The following is a 17,576-nucleotide window of genomic DNA, read 5'->3' on the forward strand; positions in this document are numbered from 1 at the left end:
GCCTTTGGCGGGCTCTCTTTGAGAGAGTCACCGCTCCTTTGGTGACGGAGGAATTGGTTGGAACCAGCTTGATCCGGTTGGAGATTGGTGGAGCCTCATCTGACGCAACTTTGGCGTCAATCGAGATGAGGTCGTCGTTGGTAGCTTCAACTTCTTCGTACCAACGCACCTTTCTGTTGGAAGAGAACTTGGACTTCTTGGACTTGCGGGGGGAGGTTGATCTAGACGAGGATGAAAGGTATTCCTCGAACTTGGTCTGATCGAACTCGTATTCGACCTCCTCCACGACTGGGATCAAGATCCGCGGCTGCGACGCTCCGATCTCGGCAGCGAGATCGGTGGCTCCCACTGTGGTCGCCAGATTGTTCGCTGGAAAATTCGTGTCTTTCTTTGTTATTGATTCCATTGTCATCTTGAGTTACAACTTTTTGAGTTACAAAAGATCCGGTCTTTTTATAAGATCCGGTTACAACGAAAATCAAATAAAAATAAACAAAGATTACAACTTTTCTCCTTTTGTGTCGAACGAATCGCGAGCTCCTGTTTTGCGGTCGCTCGCTTTTGTGGGTTCTTTGCCTGCGCCGGGGTTGTTTGCCGTGGACCACCGCGCGATCTAGATCCGGTCGGATCTACGCAGTACAACGGGTATTATTTCACCAAGGAAATAATAGCCGGGGAGGATTGTTTCACCAAGGAAACAATCGTCCAAGTCTCGGGATCTAAGACCAAGCTTAGATCCGGAGTATGCCTGCGTAGATCTGAGATCTGATCCTCTCGAACACCTGCCTTATTTGACGTTGATGATCGCCGAGCACCAGATCTGAAGGAGTGAGTCCCCGAAGTCCCAAAGTTTCAATCTTTTTTAAGTTCCGAGTCTCCAATCCAGCAGGGCTTCGCCTCTCTCCAAAATTTCCAACCTTCTCAAATGACAAGGGGGTGGCCTATTTATAGGCTCTCAGGACAGTGCCCGCAAAAAGAGAAACGTCGGCCACCGTCGGCCACTGTCGGCCACCTCGAGGTGGCCGGCACTGTGCCGAGCCACGCCGAGCCACCTTGAGGTGGCTCGGCTTGGGCCGAGCCACCTGAAGTTGGCTCGGCTTCGGCCGAGCCCCTCTAGGTGGTGGTTTTTGGTGTTTTCCGCCTTTGGTTCTGTCCGTGATTTGATTAACTTAGTCTTTGATTTGGTTGATCTGATTTGGCAGTAAATCCGGATCCCGATTAGGCAGTAAATCCGCTTCTGAGTTGGAGTCCGAAACCGATCTTGATTCGATCGTCATTCGTCCGAGTATGCCTTTGGTTGGATGACTCGTTGACTCTTCGAACCCTTGGCTTGATCCCGCACGTGTATGGATGCATTCCGTCGCTTGATGCGATTCGTCGATCTCGTCGCCTCGTTGGTTCGTCGGTTTGTGCCGTGCTGAGCAAAAGGGACCTATAAGCAATTTTATATGCCTACAATGCCTTTGGCTGGATGACTCGTTGACTCTTCGAACCCTTGGCTTGATCCCGCACGTGTATGGATGCATAAGGATAACCCGGTCAGGTAACTGAGAATAATGTCCGAACCAGTTCCGCAGAGGAAGTTGGGGGTGGACGATTTATGTAACGGGAAGTTCCTAGAGAATCATATATTCTTAAGGATAACCTGAACATGCGATTAAGGATAACGTACTCCTCATTACACCCAGTTTTACAAGAAAGCTGGGGGTGGATAATTCGTGTAACGGGAAGTTCCCAAAAGAATGTTAATATTCTTAGGGATAACCCGATCGATATGAACAAAGTAATGAACACTAAATCTCTCACCAATCAGACTAATTGACGGTGGTACCACCAAATTCGATCAAGTTTAATCCAATCAAACTTACGCAATGTTCGTGCACTCAACACTTTCATAGTTAGAGTCCGGATATAATAAATCTTGATCTGTCACCTGGTCAAACCTTTCTACAGTTAAGACCACAACCAAAATCCCCCTTTCGATTCCTCCAATGAACGAGAGGTCCACAGATCGAGCTATCAAACATTCCTACAGTTAGGATCATCTCAAACCTCCCAATTGGTCAAACCTTCTTACAGTTAGGACCACAGTCAAAATCCCCTCTCGATTCATCCACTGAACGAGAGGTCCACTTTTAAATCAAGTGATCAAACCTTCCTACAGTTAGGGTCACCTCAAACTCCCATTTGGCCAAACCTTCCTACGGTTAGGGTCAAAACCATAATTCACTCTCGATAAATGAGAAATTCATCTTTAGTTCAGTAATCAAACCTTCCAACAGTTAGGATTATCTGAATCTTTTCGATTCTCAGAGTGGAGATCCCACTCTTAGTTTCACCTTTCCGGATTCTGGGGGTGGAGATCCCACCTCAAATCTCCTTTCCAGCTGAAGATAGAATACAAAATTCTTCTTCTTCAGTGTCGGGAGATAGAATATAAAATTCTTCCTCTCCCATTTCGGGTTCGTCTTTGCCCCAAGAGAAGACACCAACCTTTTCTAAAAATTTGTCAATCTAGGATTCATCCTAGGAAGTTTATCCCGAATCCTAAGCAGGGATAAGTCTGCGCCTAACACGCGCTACCGGTTTAGTCTTTTTCCGTAGAAAAAGACACCAGAGTTCGATTCTGGGGTATTCTATCCTGAAGCCTAAGAAGGGATAAGTCTGCGCCTAACACGCGCTACCGATTTAGTCTTTTTCTATAGAAAAAGACACCAGAGTTCGATTCTGGGGTATTCTATCCTGAAGCCTAAGCAAGGATAAGTCTGCGCTTAACCCGCGCTGCCGGTTAGTTCTTAACCATTAAAAAGAACACCCGTTCGCATATTCAACATTGTGGCAGGTTGTTATTAATAACACCAAAATCCATGCCTTACACGCATGGGGAATTTCATCCTGAATCCTAATAAAGGATATGCCGACGCCTAACACGCATCGCTGGTTTAGTCTTTCTCCGTAGAAAAAGACACCAGAGTTCGATTCTGGGGTATTTTATCCCGAAGCCTAAGTAGGGATAAATCAGCGTCTAATACACGTTGTCGGGTAGCCTATTCCCGTAACAATGGCAAAGTCTACGTATTCAAAGTCGTAGCGCCAAGTCTAAGAGAATTCACTCTCTTAGCACAACATTACATGCGGAATGGATTTAGACAATCCGCATGCTAGCCCGACTCAAACGGTAGTCGGTAAAGGCTAATCAAATCCGTTGAAGGCTGGGGGTTGGCCAAAAATCCTCAAGTCAACGCTTAACACGCGTCGCCGAGTAGCCTATTCCCGTAACAAATGGTAAAGTCTATGTATTCAACATCATAGCACAAAGTCTAAGGGAGTTCGTTCCTTTAGCGCAACGTCACATGCGGAACGGATTAAAACAATCCGCATGTAAGCCTGATTCAAACAGTAGTCGGTAAGAGCACGTCAAATCCGTTGAAGGTTGAGGATTTGCCAAAAAATCCTAAGTCAACGTCTCATACACGTTGTTGTTTAGTCTTTTCACAGGAGAAAGACGAAGTCTACGTATTCAATATCGTAGCACTAAAAGGGTTAACTCCTTTAGCTTAACGTCTCATGCGGAACGGACTTGAACAATCTACATGCTAGCCCGACTCAAACGGTAGTTGGTAAAGGCTCATCAAACCCGTTGATGGCTAAGAATTTGCCAAAAATCCTATAAATACGGGAGTCACTAACGCATCAGCTTCATTAGTTGGTCTCGTGACTTGAGCATCCAATGACATTTGAAACCCTAGCGGCAACGCCCATCAATGCGTAATCCTAGGTCAACGCCAGTCAACGCGTTGCGATCAAAAAGTCAACGTACGACGTTTGAAACCCTAGGGTCAACGCTGGTCAACGCGTAACCCTAGGTCAACGCCAGTCAACGCGTTGCGATCAAACAGTCAACGTACGAGGTTCGAAACCCTAGGGTCAACGTCGGTCAACGCGTAACCCTAGGTCAACGCCGATCAATGCGTTGCAATAAAAGAATCACAACTCCAAAAAGTATACGAGTATAAACTGCTTCTTAAAACTCCGAAAAGTATACGAGTATAAACTGCTTCTTAAAACTCCGAAAAGTATACGAGTATAAACTGCTTCTTAGTACTCCAATAAATACTCTAATAAGGTATACGAGTATAAACTATTTCCTATTTTTGGTTGAGAAGTTTCTGGAGAATATTTTTCCTAAAAATATTCTTAAGGATAACTCAACAACACCACGCCGGACAACGCGTCGCAAATGAGAACTCAACGCCAACAATCGATGGTCAGTTCTATGTTGAACCAACAAACACGAGCTAAAGATTTGAAAATCAGGAATCGACTTCAAGTTTAAAATTCCGACAACGGTCAGACAATAAATGCAGCACCAAAACTCTTACAGACATTCGACAAAGCATCGAATAGCCTGAAGGATTGAAGGAATCAAGAACAGAAGCCATTCCAAGGTTCCGTTACACCGACTGAAGGTTGGGACAATCATATCCAAAGTATTCCAGACTCTTCTACAAAAGAACGAGACTGAAATACTTTGCCTTAGCACAGCTCGGCACAAACCGACGAACCATCGGGTGACGTATCTAAACACGAACGTCAGTCCACAACACCGAAGCCAAGTGACACGCAACGAAGCGGATTAACGAGGCGACGAGGCTAACGAACCGCACGCAAACAACGAAATAAATCCACTCGCGTGCGGAATTTAGCTAACAGTTCGGTGAGTCAACGAGTCATCCAACCATAGAACGGATTTGAACTCAAACACCGAGGCGGATTTACTACCATATTGGGATTCGGACCGTCAAATCAGAGTACGGATCAACAACGAAGCGGGTTTACTGTCAAATCAGGATTCAGATCAACAAATCAGAGTCTAAATCAACCACGAGACCGGAAAAAACGGCAAAAACCACAACACCTAGGTGACTCCGCCAAAACCGAGCCACCTCTAGGTGGCTCGGTGGCCGAGCCACCTATAGGTGGCCGGCCCAGATCTGTGCTAAGGCACAGATCTGAGATCCTATAAATAGGCCCTTGAGTGCTCATTTGAAGGGGGTTGGAACTTTTGGAGCCGAAACTCTGCTGAATTGAGAACTGAGCTTGGAGTTTTGAAGACTTGAAGACTTGGACATTCAGATTTGGTTCTTGACGAGCATCCACACCAAATAAGGCAGGAGTTCGAGAGAGATCAGATCTGAGATCTACGCAGTTTCCCTCCGGATCAAAGCTTGGCCTTTGATCCCGAGAACTAAAGGCTACTATTTCCTTGGCGAAATAGTACCCTCGGCTATTATTTCCTTGGCGAAATAATACCCGTCATACTGCGTAGATCCGACCGGATCTAGATCACGCGGTGGTTCACGGATAAACCCCGGCACAGGCGAAGAACCCACAAAAGCAAGAGACCGCAAAACAGGATCTTGCGATTCGTTCGAAAAAGGAAAGTTGTAATCTTTTTATTTTTTTCTTTGATTTTGTTATAACCGGATCTTATAAAAAGACCGGATCTTTTGTAATCGAAAAACAATTACTTGAGAGAACAATGAACTCAATGAAGAAAGCAATTTTTCCCGCGAATAATAATAACAACATCGCCTTATCTTCATCCTCTACCATGATATCCACATTGGCCATATCAGATAGAAATTTTATGAAATTATTAACATGTTCTCTAATGAAAACTTCCCTCTTCATTTTAAATTGGTAAAAGCTCTTCTTTAAATGAAGCCTATTCTCAATGATCTTCATCAAATACTTGTCATTGAGTGTTTCCCACAATCGTTTCACTGATGTTTTATTCATCACATCATAAATCAAGTCTAGTATCAAACATGATCTAATAAACCCACATGTTCTACTATTTATTTTCTTCCAAACCTTATCCTCTATATCATCGGGTTTCTCTTTTAATTCAAGAGTCTCCTCCAAAATTTGGACATCTAATTCATCCATTACTTGACACCTCAACAAACCAAAATTTATCTTACCATCAAATTTTTGAACATCAATTTTTGTATTATTAATACTCAACTCTTGTATCACTTTAGTCAGGGATGACCCCGATGTACTTGCTTCGGTCGTTTTGACAATCTAATCTCTTCAAATGAGAATCCACATCAAATCCTCCAATTGATTTCTTCACCACTCCTTGGAAGATGAATTCCCTTGTAGAAACACTAGCTTTCTCCTTCAAATCGAACCCCAAGCCAACCCGGAGCTCTGATACCACATATTGTGCGCAGCGGAATCGAAAACACAAACAAGATAAGAGAACAAATCAATAACCAAAAAACAAGAACCACACAAGCAAGACACCGAATTTACGTGGTTCGATAATATGCCTACATCTACAAGGCAAGGAGGAGATAGATTTCACTAATAAAGAGAGAGAGTGTGTGTGTGTGCAAATAGAGATTACAATCACTCAATAACCTCATAAATATAACCCTGAATCAAAACTCTTAAGTCCCTCATAAATTCTCCCACTCAAAGTGCTTAAAAAGTTGCTAATACTCTAATTAGAAACCCTGAAAAACATGTTTGTACTTATACAAACATCCAATCCTAAACCAAACAGGAAACAAATAACAGCTCAGGAACCAGTCATTAGTCGACTGATGTGAAGCATCGGTCGACTGATAACGTGCACAAAAAACTACACAAACCTTCATTAGTCGACTGATCAGATCAGTAGTCAACGGAGCAGAAAAGAAATCACAATTTTAGGGCATTTCATCAGTTGACTAATGGCTGTCATAAGTTGACTGATGACACTGTTAACCAAAAACCTGATTTTTCAACAACTTTCATAATACATGTTCATAAAAAGCACAATGTAAACGTTAATATTTAATCACTTGTAGCGTCCACGGATCGTATTAGCGCACGCTGATTGCTTGATATCCACAGTCCAAGGAACTTTATGAAAAGCGAGTGCGTGGTGCTCCAAAAATGCATTCTTTCCCAGAAACCATAGGGAATTGCTACAACACTACAATTTAATATCAGCTTAAGATATAGTCATACATCTAACTGCAAGACCTAACCATGAATTAAAAAATAAAAGGACTTGCATTAATATTGTTCGGTCTCCTCTGCATTAATTTGAATACTAAGTTGGTGAATCAGCTTCGGGCTTCTGAAGATGAGCTTGTTTCTTCGAAGCTACATGGATTCTTCACTGATACTTATGATACGGGTGTATCTTCTATATGGAACTTAGCAATCCTCATAGGTCTTGAGGATAGATGATTTTCATGATAGCATGAGAATAGAGGCGTAAAACAATACAGGGAAACGCAGGTTGAAGCGTGAAACGAGTTGATGAATCGAAGAATCGAAGCATCCAGTTTTCAGCCCATGAGTCAACACATACATGTACATGAGTCGACTCATCAGGTTGTGTCGACTCATACCTATCATGAGTCGACTCACGAAACCCAGCTATTTTGTTGAAAGTTTCTGACGAGTCAACTCACCTCATCATGAGACGACTCACTTGGCATGAGTCGAGTCATGCATGTTTATGAGTCGACTCATCGATGGTTTCCTGGTTCGTTTGGGTTTCTGTTTGTATGAATTCCTATAGGATTTAGCCTTGGTTATTTACCACTTTACCACCCACGTTGTTATACCTATAAAAGGGGTTGTTTAGGGTTTCTAATCAATCAGATGTAATTAAAGAGAGATTCTAATCAAGAGAGATAAGCATTTAGAGAGAATTGAGAGTTTCTTCTCGATTCTAGTGAGATTGTGAGAGATGGGTTGTAATCTTTTTATACTCAGTCTAGAGAGTGTATTTTCCTTCGCCACATACTGAATTATTCTTGTATTTCTGTCATCCTATTCTCATCCTACCTTTGATAATTTTGTGATCAAAGGTGCTCACATGATGACTCGTATCAAGTTAGTATCAGTACGACCAGATCCTGTGAGGAGGGTATCCTATGTATGGTCCTAACTCAATCGCAATACAAGAATCTAGGTAAGATCCTTATATCATTGGAAGGATTCTAGAAATTAAGGAAGAAAAAGATGACTGAAGGATATAGTTTAGCGAGACTAGATGCATTAGAGAAACAGATGGAGACAATGAGTTCGACTCTCACAAAGCTCGTAAATATCTTCCAAGAAAAGGACAAAAAGGAGGAATCTTCTTCGAAAGATAAGAAGAAACTTATGGAGTCCAATGGAGAAGGTGAGGAATCTGATTCTGATAGGGAGGCCGAGATTATCAAAATTGTTCCGCATCAAGGGGGTAAGGGTTCTTACCAGAATTTGAAGATAGAATTCAAGGTAGAGATTCCAATTTATGATGGGAGTGTCAATGTCGATAGGCTTGATAATTGGATCAAGCAGATGTAGACGTATGTTACCCTCTACGGATATTAATCCAAGGAGAAGCTTGTGTTCACAGCTTTGAAGCTTTCGGGGCATACGTTGGCATGGTGGAAATCCTATTGCAAGCAAGGACAGAAGGTGGTGTCATGGAACAAATTCAATGAGCTACTGAAGAAGCAGTTCTACCTAGTAGGGTTCCTTGAGGAGCGTTGCTATAAGTTGTACGGATTGTGCCAAATGTTCAACCAGACCGTTCAAGAATATATGATGGAGTTCCAGTAGCAGGCGATGGTTGTCAACATCACGACGGAGGAATATTCCATCTTTATGAAGTATATGGTTGGTCTGAATAAATATATCCAAAAGGAAATGAAGTTGTTCATAGTCGACTCCATAGGAGAAGCGAGTGTGAAGGTCATTGCCATTGAGGGCAGGCAAAAGAAGGGCAACGAAATGAAGTGAGACTACAAACAGATAGGAGGCAAGTCTAGTGGCTCTCATCCTAAGGAAAAGAAGAAGAAGAGTGATTCGTGGAAGGCAGGATTGACATGCAATCACTACAAACAGACAGGGCACGTAGCTGATCGTTGCTAGGAGAAGTATCCTAATCTGAAGCCAAAAGAATTGAAGAAAAAGGAGGAGAAGAAGGCATATGTAGTAGCTCAGGGTTCGAAGGATGTTCTCGAGATGACAGAACCCAATAGCAGTCTCAACCTTATGGTGGGGAAGCAGACCACGACTGAGGACAAAGACCCAAGGGAGCAGCTCTTTGTTTTGAAATTTTAGGTCAAGACCATCATTGTTGATGCCATAATGGATCTAGGGAGCTAGAATAATTTGATATCTGAGGCCTTGGTTCAGAAGCTAGGATTGAAGACGGTTAAACATCCTAAACCCTATCCTTTAGGGCGGATTCTGAAGGAGGCGGAATTGAGTGTGGTCAACCAATGCACTTTAATATTTTCACTCCACGAGTCGTATATTGACGAGATTCACTTAAGCCTTTACCCATCCCAGAGTGAAAATGGGCGGATATTTCTATGAACTTCATTGTAGGGTTGCCAAAGTCGAAGAAGAGGAATGATTCTGTTTGGGTGATTATGGACTGGTTGACGAAGTCAGCACATTTTATTCCAGTGAGGACTACATATACAGTTGAGGTGTATGCGAGGATATTTATACGGGAGATAGTCTGACTTCATGGAGTTCCTGATACGATTGTGTCGGATCAAGGTTTAGTGTTCACTTCACATTTTTGGAGAAGTTTCCAAGATTCTTTCGGCAGCCGGTTATCTTTCAGCAGTGTTTTCCACCAACAGACAAATGGTCATACAGAGAGGGTGAACCAGGTGTTGGAGGACATGTTGCGGGCTTGTGTTATTGACTTTTAGGGCAGCTGGGAGGAGCATATTCCACTGATAGAAGTTCTCTTAGAACAATAGTTATCAAGCGACGATCGGTATGGCCCCTTATGAGGGATTGTACGGGAGACCTTCTAGATCACTGATATATTAGGTAGAGCCGGAGGATAGCTTAATGCTTGGACCAGAGCTAGTGAGACAGACTACTGAGAAGGTAACCTTGATCAGAGAGAGGATTCTAGTGGCCCAAAGTCGGCAGAAGAGCTATGCAGATAAAAGACGAAGACCCTTGGAGTTTTAAGTTGGAGATGCAGTTATGCTGAAGGTATCGCCTATGAAAGGCGTTCAGCGATTCGGGAGGCGGGGAAAGCTTGAACCAAGATATATTGGACCCTTCCGGATTTTGGAGCGCATTGGAGTTGTGTCATACAGACTAGATCTTCCAGCATCGATGTCTAGTATACACAATATATTTCATGTTTCTATGCTCAAGAAGCACTTGCATGATGAGGAGCAATAGAGAGTATTAGATGCACCTGAGATTGAGCTTCAGGATGATTTATCTACTATTAAGATTCCAGTTTGTATTCTTGCCAAGGAGGACAAGAGGCTTAGAAACAAAGTGATTCCTTTAGTGAAAGTTCAGTGGAACCGAAGAGGCGTTAAGGGGATTTCTTAGGAGCGCGAGGAGGACATGCGTCGCGACTACTCACACATGTTTGAGCAGGTAAAATAAATTTGTGTATGACTTATATATGATTTATGATTGCATGTATGACTAAATTTGTGTATGACTTATATATGATTTATGATTGCATGTATGACGATGTTTATACTTAACACTAAAATGAGAGTATTATCACTTATCTCCTAAGTACTTGGAACATATGGTATATATATGAGGGGTTCCTTGTTTGGATTTTTCGCTCGATGTACTTGTTCCTTTTAGTTAGGGGTTAAGTGGGAATATTTATGTTTTAAATGGTTAAGTGTAGACATCGGAGATAATCTTCGGGAGCGTGAATATATATGTAGCGCTACTTCCTGCATTTATTGAGGAAGTAAATTGATTCATGTGCATGAGTATTTGTGTGATTATATTTAGATTTAACGCTAGGATGAGAATATTTCCGCTCAATTTTTAATCTTTTGAAACACATGGTATATATATGTAGGGTTCCTTGTTTGGATTTTTCTCCCGATGTACTAGTTCCATTTGATTAAGTGTTGAGTGGGAATATAGTCATCCTGGATTGTTAAATATAAATATCATTTTATGCTTGTCTAGAGTATACTTTTGGTTTGAATATGCTTTCTGAATTTCGAGGTCGAAATTCTTTTAAGAGGGGAAGAATGTAAAACCCCGTATTTTATTAGAGTATATGTGAATTATTAGTGATAAATAATTCTATTTGTGGTAAATGACTTGAGCTTATGGTTATACTTGATGGCAAGTTGTTAGTCATGTATGAGTGTGGTTTCATAGAGTTTCGTGCATTGGTTTTGGCTGAATAACAAAACATGCACGAATCTGGAAATTTGCATCTGTTCAGTCGACTTATGAGTTGACTCATGAGTCGACTAATGAGTCGACTGATGAGTCGACCAATAAGTCGACTGACGGGCTGATTTTAAGTTTTTCTTTTCTTTTGCGGGTTTGGTTTGGTTGTTTCGGCTTTGACCGCTTTCATAAGAAACTCTCCTACCCGAAACTAACCCCAAGACTCATTAGACCCTAGAGAAAACCTTAGCCTCCCTCTCCCCTCAAACCTTAGATTCGTTCTTGGTGATTTTGGAGGAGTTTCGGAGAAGTTTTCAGCGGGATTTTGTGGTGCTGTCGAAGGGGGATCATCCTCTTATCGGATTCAGGAGTTTGCAGCACATCAGAAGCGAGTAACATCTCACCTAATCCTACACCCACTGTTTGTATAGCTTTCTTGAGTTTTTATTTCGGATTTTTGAGCCTAAAACGTATTTTGGGCATAAAAATAGATACTTTACATTATGCGATGCAAGATCTATATTTTTTAGTTATAAAAAGCTCACAAACGAATTTGTAAATTAAGATCCAGATCTGAAAATTTGTTTAAACAAGAGTTTCAATGGGATTTACTGTTTTCAATATGTTTTTAAACATGTTTATATGATTAAGGTTTTTATGTAAGTGATCACATGCAAATTCCTTTAGTTTATGTTGATACACATGAGTTAGAATCAGAAATATATTGCTGGACATGATTAAAGAGAACTTTAGTTAACGTTTTTGCAGATAATCATCGAAAGCAGAAAAACCGGTGATTTTCTGCTCAGTCGACCAATGAGTCGACTCATGAGTCGACTTATGAGTCGACTGATGAGTCGACCAATGAGTCGACTGATGGGGAAAACTTTAGTTTAGTGTTTTGCTTGGTCGACTTATGAGTCAACTGATGAGTCGACCAATGAGTCGACTAATGAGGAGTTTTCTCCTTTTGTATTTCTTTAGTTTTGAATCCATTTGAGTTATTTCAGTTTAACTGAAATTGTTTATGTTTGTTTATTGTTGCTGCGTGCTTAAATACGAACGAGGAGTCGCCTCGAATGACGGGTATTAGAAATTTATGTATAATTTGTATCTTTACATGTGAGATGTCATGCGAACACGAGTTTAGGTTTGCGCATCGAGACACGTGAGGAAGTAGGGTATATGCTCCTGTTCATATAACTCATCTAGTCCATGTGTTGGGTAATTATGATGAGTAGTCCATGTGTTGGACACTTATCATTTTTAGTCCATGTGTTGGACCGTTTACATATGCAGTCCATGTGTTGGACATCCACTACATCAGTTTAGACCTTGAGAGTTAACACCTATACTTGCATAGGCTAGACACGACATTTATACGAGTTGTAACACGACATCATAATTAAGTCTGAGATGAGTTTGCCTTCTTTTATTAATATTTCTTGTATTAGATTTTGGGTTTGGTATTTATGGATGTACAATTTGAGATACAAGGTATATACATGAGGGTTTCCTTGTTTGGATTATTTCGCTCGACGTACCTATGCTCATGTTATAACTTCCTAAATACTAAAATCCTCTTATGCATAGGTACTTACAATCTGAGCTACATGGTATATACATGAGGGTTTCCTTGTTTGGATTATTTCGCTCGACGTAAATATGCTCACATTGTAATTACCTAAATAGGATTTGTGATTTTATATATATATGTAATAACTGTATTTTTTGTATACAACGAGCCCTTTTCCCTTGGGGTTGGTTGTGATGTTGCTCTCTAGTGCTTTGACGCTCGTTGTCCCTCCCCCTTTCAGGTAACGAGCCAGGAGCCCGGACAGTCGCAGTTTGATGGCGACAAACTTTAGCTTCAGCTATTCTATTATAGTTATATTTTACTTTTGAGCACCACTGTAGGCTTTTGTTTAGATATTTTGAGAGTTTATTTCGAGAAGTTGTAAAGGTTGTGTGCCTTATTTCCTTTTATTTAGACATTTGTATTTGAGACATGTTGAGAAATTCTAGTTTACTCATTTCAGACATTGACTTATACTTCAGTATGTTAGATGATGAAATATTAATTTGATCATTTCAGACATTGACTTATACTTCAGTATGTTAGATGATGAAATATTAATTTGATCTCTATTATTTTATCAGTTGACTCTTGTATTAAAATATTAATTTGATCTCTATTATTTTATCAGTTGACTCTTGTATTATCTTTTACTTGCTTTTGTACCTATACCTGTTATTTGACTCTACTAGAAAGATAGTAATTGTGATAGTGAAACATGTTATTGCACGGTGTGGTGCATGACAGGTTTAACATTCTTGGTTTCACATTGCACTGCAGCCTTGTGTGAACCCACGGGCGTCACATACATGTACACGAGTCGACTCATCAAGTTGAGTCGACTCATGCATGTCATGAGTCGACTCACGAAACCCAGCTGTTTTGTCAAAAGTTTCTGATGAGTCGACTCACCTCATCATGAGTCGACTCACCTCATCATGAGTCGACTCACTTAGCATGAGTCGACTCGTGCATGTTTATGAGTCGACTCATCGACGGTTTCTTGGTTTGTTTGGGTTTCTGTTTGCACGAATTCTTGTGGGATTTGTGCTTGGTTATTTATCACTTTGCCACCCACATTGTTAAACCTATAAAAGGGGTTGTTTAGGGTTTCTAATCAATCAGATGTAATCAAAGAGAGATTCTAATCAAGAGAGATTAGGGTTTAGAGAGAATTGAGAGTATGTTCTCGATTCTAGTAAGATTGTGAGAGAGGGATTATAATCTTTTCATACTCATAATATAGAGAGGGTATTTTCCTTCGCTACATACTGCATTACTCTTGTGTTTCTGTCATCCTCTTCTCAATCCACCTTTGATAATTCCACGATCAAAGGTGCTCGCACGGTGACTCGTATCACATTAAGCTTAGCAACAAGCAACAGTTAGGAGCATGGGAAGGTATAGTAAAGGTTATTGAAGCATAAGTAATAAGCACCTGCAGCAAGTGGACAATAAATTCTGAGTTAGAATACGAGAAAGTTCTATTTAGCACAGACTTTAACCAAGAATCCATACCTTTACTCTGGGGAAGAGGCCCTCATCTCAAGAGCTATATTCATCTTTCTTAAGAGAGCAGCGGTGTCTCTCTTCTAGTTTAGAAGAGCCGGGCTAATTCAACAATATTTCTGAAGTCAAGAACAAGAATGTGTCTAGCTTTAAGGTTGAGAATCGTAGCAGATAATCTCAAAGCTCGTAGCTACTCTTCTTAAGTCACGGTGCCTTCGCCAAAGAATTGAAGTTGAAGCCTTCGAACATGCAACGATGATAAAGTTGCATCTCAAATCTTTGGGTTCTGTTCCATGTACCAACAAGATGATAAAGTTTCTGAATATGCTCCAAATTTTGGATCCCCCCCTAATTGAATGGATAGTTTGATGGAAAGTTGAAGGTGTCCCGACTTTCTACTTATGAGCACAAACCGCGAGGGACGAGAGGATATCTGATGCGAGAATTTGCTGAGGCAATAAAATTGCATACTTTTTCCTCAGCAAACTATCCATACAAAAAACACAAAATTTTACTTGAAGATTCTCATTCTGACATAATACTTATATGGCCCCACTTTTCTATTGGATTTTGCATCGAATCAAACATCTTATTCCTTCTATTAAATTAACAGCCATATCTTTTAACAGGCGCACATAGTATCCAGTATAAATAGCAAACCGATCGAACCAATCTTAACATATCTCTGCCGTTTTGTTGATTTTAATCTACCCGTTCCTTAAGAATGTTATCATGATGTTAAGAGGTTTAGGTCGTACAAACAGTTGGATAGTGATCTGCATTGCAACAGAATGTTGGATTACCTTCCGATTTAGCATATTTCACTCGCTCATGTATATAACCACATAATCTTTCACCAAACTGTGAAGTTCTAGATGTAGTAAAGAAGAGAAGTACAACCATCGTAAAGAAATTTTAGTTGCACTGTTAGAAACAGAGCAAATCAAGAGAAAAATGATATTTGTATTTATTGGTATTGTGGTCTATATACACAATGTGAGTAGCATTGTTCTTACCCAAGGTTATCGATAGCGTATAGCATTGTGTAACGGTGAGGCATCGCTAAGGCTATTTGGGGCTATTGCGGCAAAATAGTGGTAAAAGCGCAAAGTCAAAATAGCGATAAAAGCGCAAAGTAAAATATTAAACAAAGAAAAATTATAAAAAATTTTAGAAAATCTAAAAGTGCATTTGATGATTTAAAAAGATCTTAAACATGAAATAGATATGTAACCGTCACATAATACCAAAGACAACTGGAGAAGTCAAAGAATCGTCATCTTCGAGAAGATAAGCTAAGCGGTGAGAGCACTGCACTAGGAGGAACTCACGGCGAGAGAAGGGGAGAGGAAGTGCTGAGGGAGGTGCCAGAGGCTATGGGAGGTAGCAAAAGTATACCGAAAAGCGAGGGAGGCCGTGGGATGTAGTTGTTACGGGTCAGGTTTGACTTTAACAAAATAAATCTCAACCCACTTTTAAATAGTAATAAAAAAGCGGATTTGGCCCGCAATCACCTGCTACTCACTACTGTGGTGCGCTATTGGCCACTTTTGCAAACAAAAAACATATATTCCGTAATATATCACCGTTATTGGGTGACGGTGTAGCGTAACAGGAAGGGACCGTTAACGCTATTAGCGCCGTTATTGTAGGGCTATTTACCGCTATTTATAATAGTGACTCTACCCGATATAGGACTAAACAAAAGAGGCTATCTATGTAATATTTAACACCCTGCAAAAACTATAGTTAGGTTAACCAAAGGCAGTTTGCTAAGAAGAAATATATGTCATTGCATTGTGTGAGCTTTGGTGAATAGATCTGCTAGTTGAAGGTTTGTATTGACATAGGGGAGAGAGATTGTGCTAATCAGGATATGATGATGAGTGAAATGATAATCAATCTCTATGTGCTTTGTGTGTTCGTGAAAGACGGGATTGCTGCCTACTTTTATGGTGCTCATGTTGTTGTAATGAAGGGATGTAGCTGTTGTAGAAGACACACCCATATAGGAGTCGTCATAGACAAACGATCTATTCTGTTGTAGATGCCATGACGCAATATTCTGATTCGGCACTATAAAGAGAGAGAGAGACAACATCTTGTTTTCTAGATTTTGAAGATATAAGACAGTCACCTATGAAGATACAATCGTCAGTGGTAGATCTGTAATCGGTAGGATCACCTGTCTAGTTGGCATCACTATAGTCACGAAGGATGAGTGATGATGAGGCTGAGAAGAATAATGCTCTGCATGGTGTCTCAAGAATTAGCGTAGAAAAAAAAAAGAAACAACGCTGATTGATGAGGGGAGTGAGGTGCTATGATAACTTGACTGAGGACATGAACTGCATGAGAGATGTCAAGTCTGATGATAGTAAGGTAGACTAAGCTTCCTATAATATGTCGATATGTAGTTGCATCAGAGAGAGGATCCCCATCAATGGCGTTGAGTTTGATGTTTAATTAAAGGGGCGTCCAAGATGGATTAGAATCTCTTATGCCTGCACGATTGATGATGTCGGTGGAATTTCTATTGAGATAGGTAGTAGCCACGTGGTGTTTGAGTGATCTCTAGTCTGAGGAAGTAATGTAGATTACCTAGGTCTTTCATTTCAAACTCTTGTTGGAGGTGAGATTTGATATGGATGATAGTCAATGGATTGCCACCAATAATGATCATATCATCAACATAAAGGGGGATGATGCAATGGCCGTTGGAGGAGGAGATGAATATTGCTGGATTGTTTTCAATTGGAAGAAAGCTAGTCGGTTGCATAATCTATGTGAATCACACGAACCATGCACGGGGTGCCTGTTTAAGGCTATAGAGAGCTCGGTGAAGGTAACAGACAAGACCTTTGGAGTGAGGGAGTCCAGGTGGTGGAGTCATGTAGATATCCTCAGTGATGTTTCCATACAGAAAAGCATTTTTAACATCCATTTTATATAATGGCCATTGTCGAGAAGTAGCAACAGCGAGCAATGTTCGAATAGTAGTCATTTTGGCTACTGGTGCAAAGTTCTCCTCATAGTCCACCCCATATCGTTGTGTAAAACCTCGAGCGACTAGCAAAGGCTTATGATGCTTGATGATCCTATCTGCTCTAGTCTTGACCTTGTAGGTTCATTTGTAGCTGATGAGGGTCTTTCTCAGAGGAAGCGTGGTAAGATCCCATGTGTGAGTCTTTGTAGAGCTGTAAGTTCATCCTGCATTGCTTATTGCCACTAAGGATGTTTGACTACATCATGGTAAGAATGGGGTTCTACATAATCTGACGTCATCATT

Source organism: Asparagus officinalis, chromosome 6 (genome assembly GCF_001876935.1).
Source record: "Asparagus officinalis chromosome 6, Aspof.V1, whole genome shotgun sequence".
Taxonomy (NCBI): Eukaryota; Viridiplantae; Streptophyta; class Magnoliopsida; order Asparagales; family Asparagaceae; genus Asparagus; species Asparagus officinalis.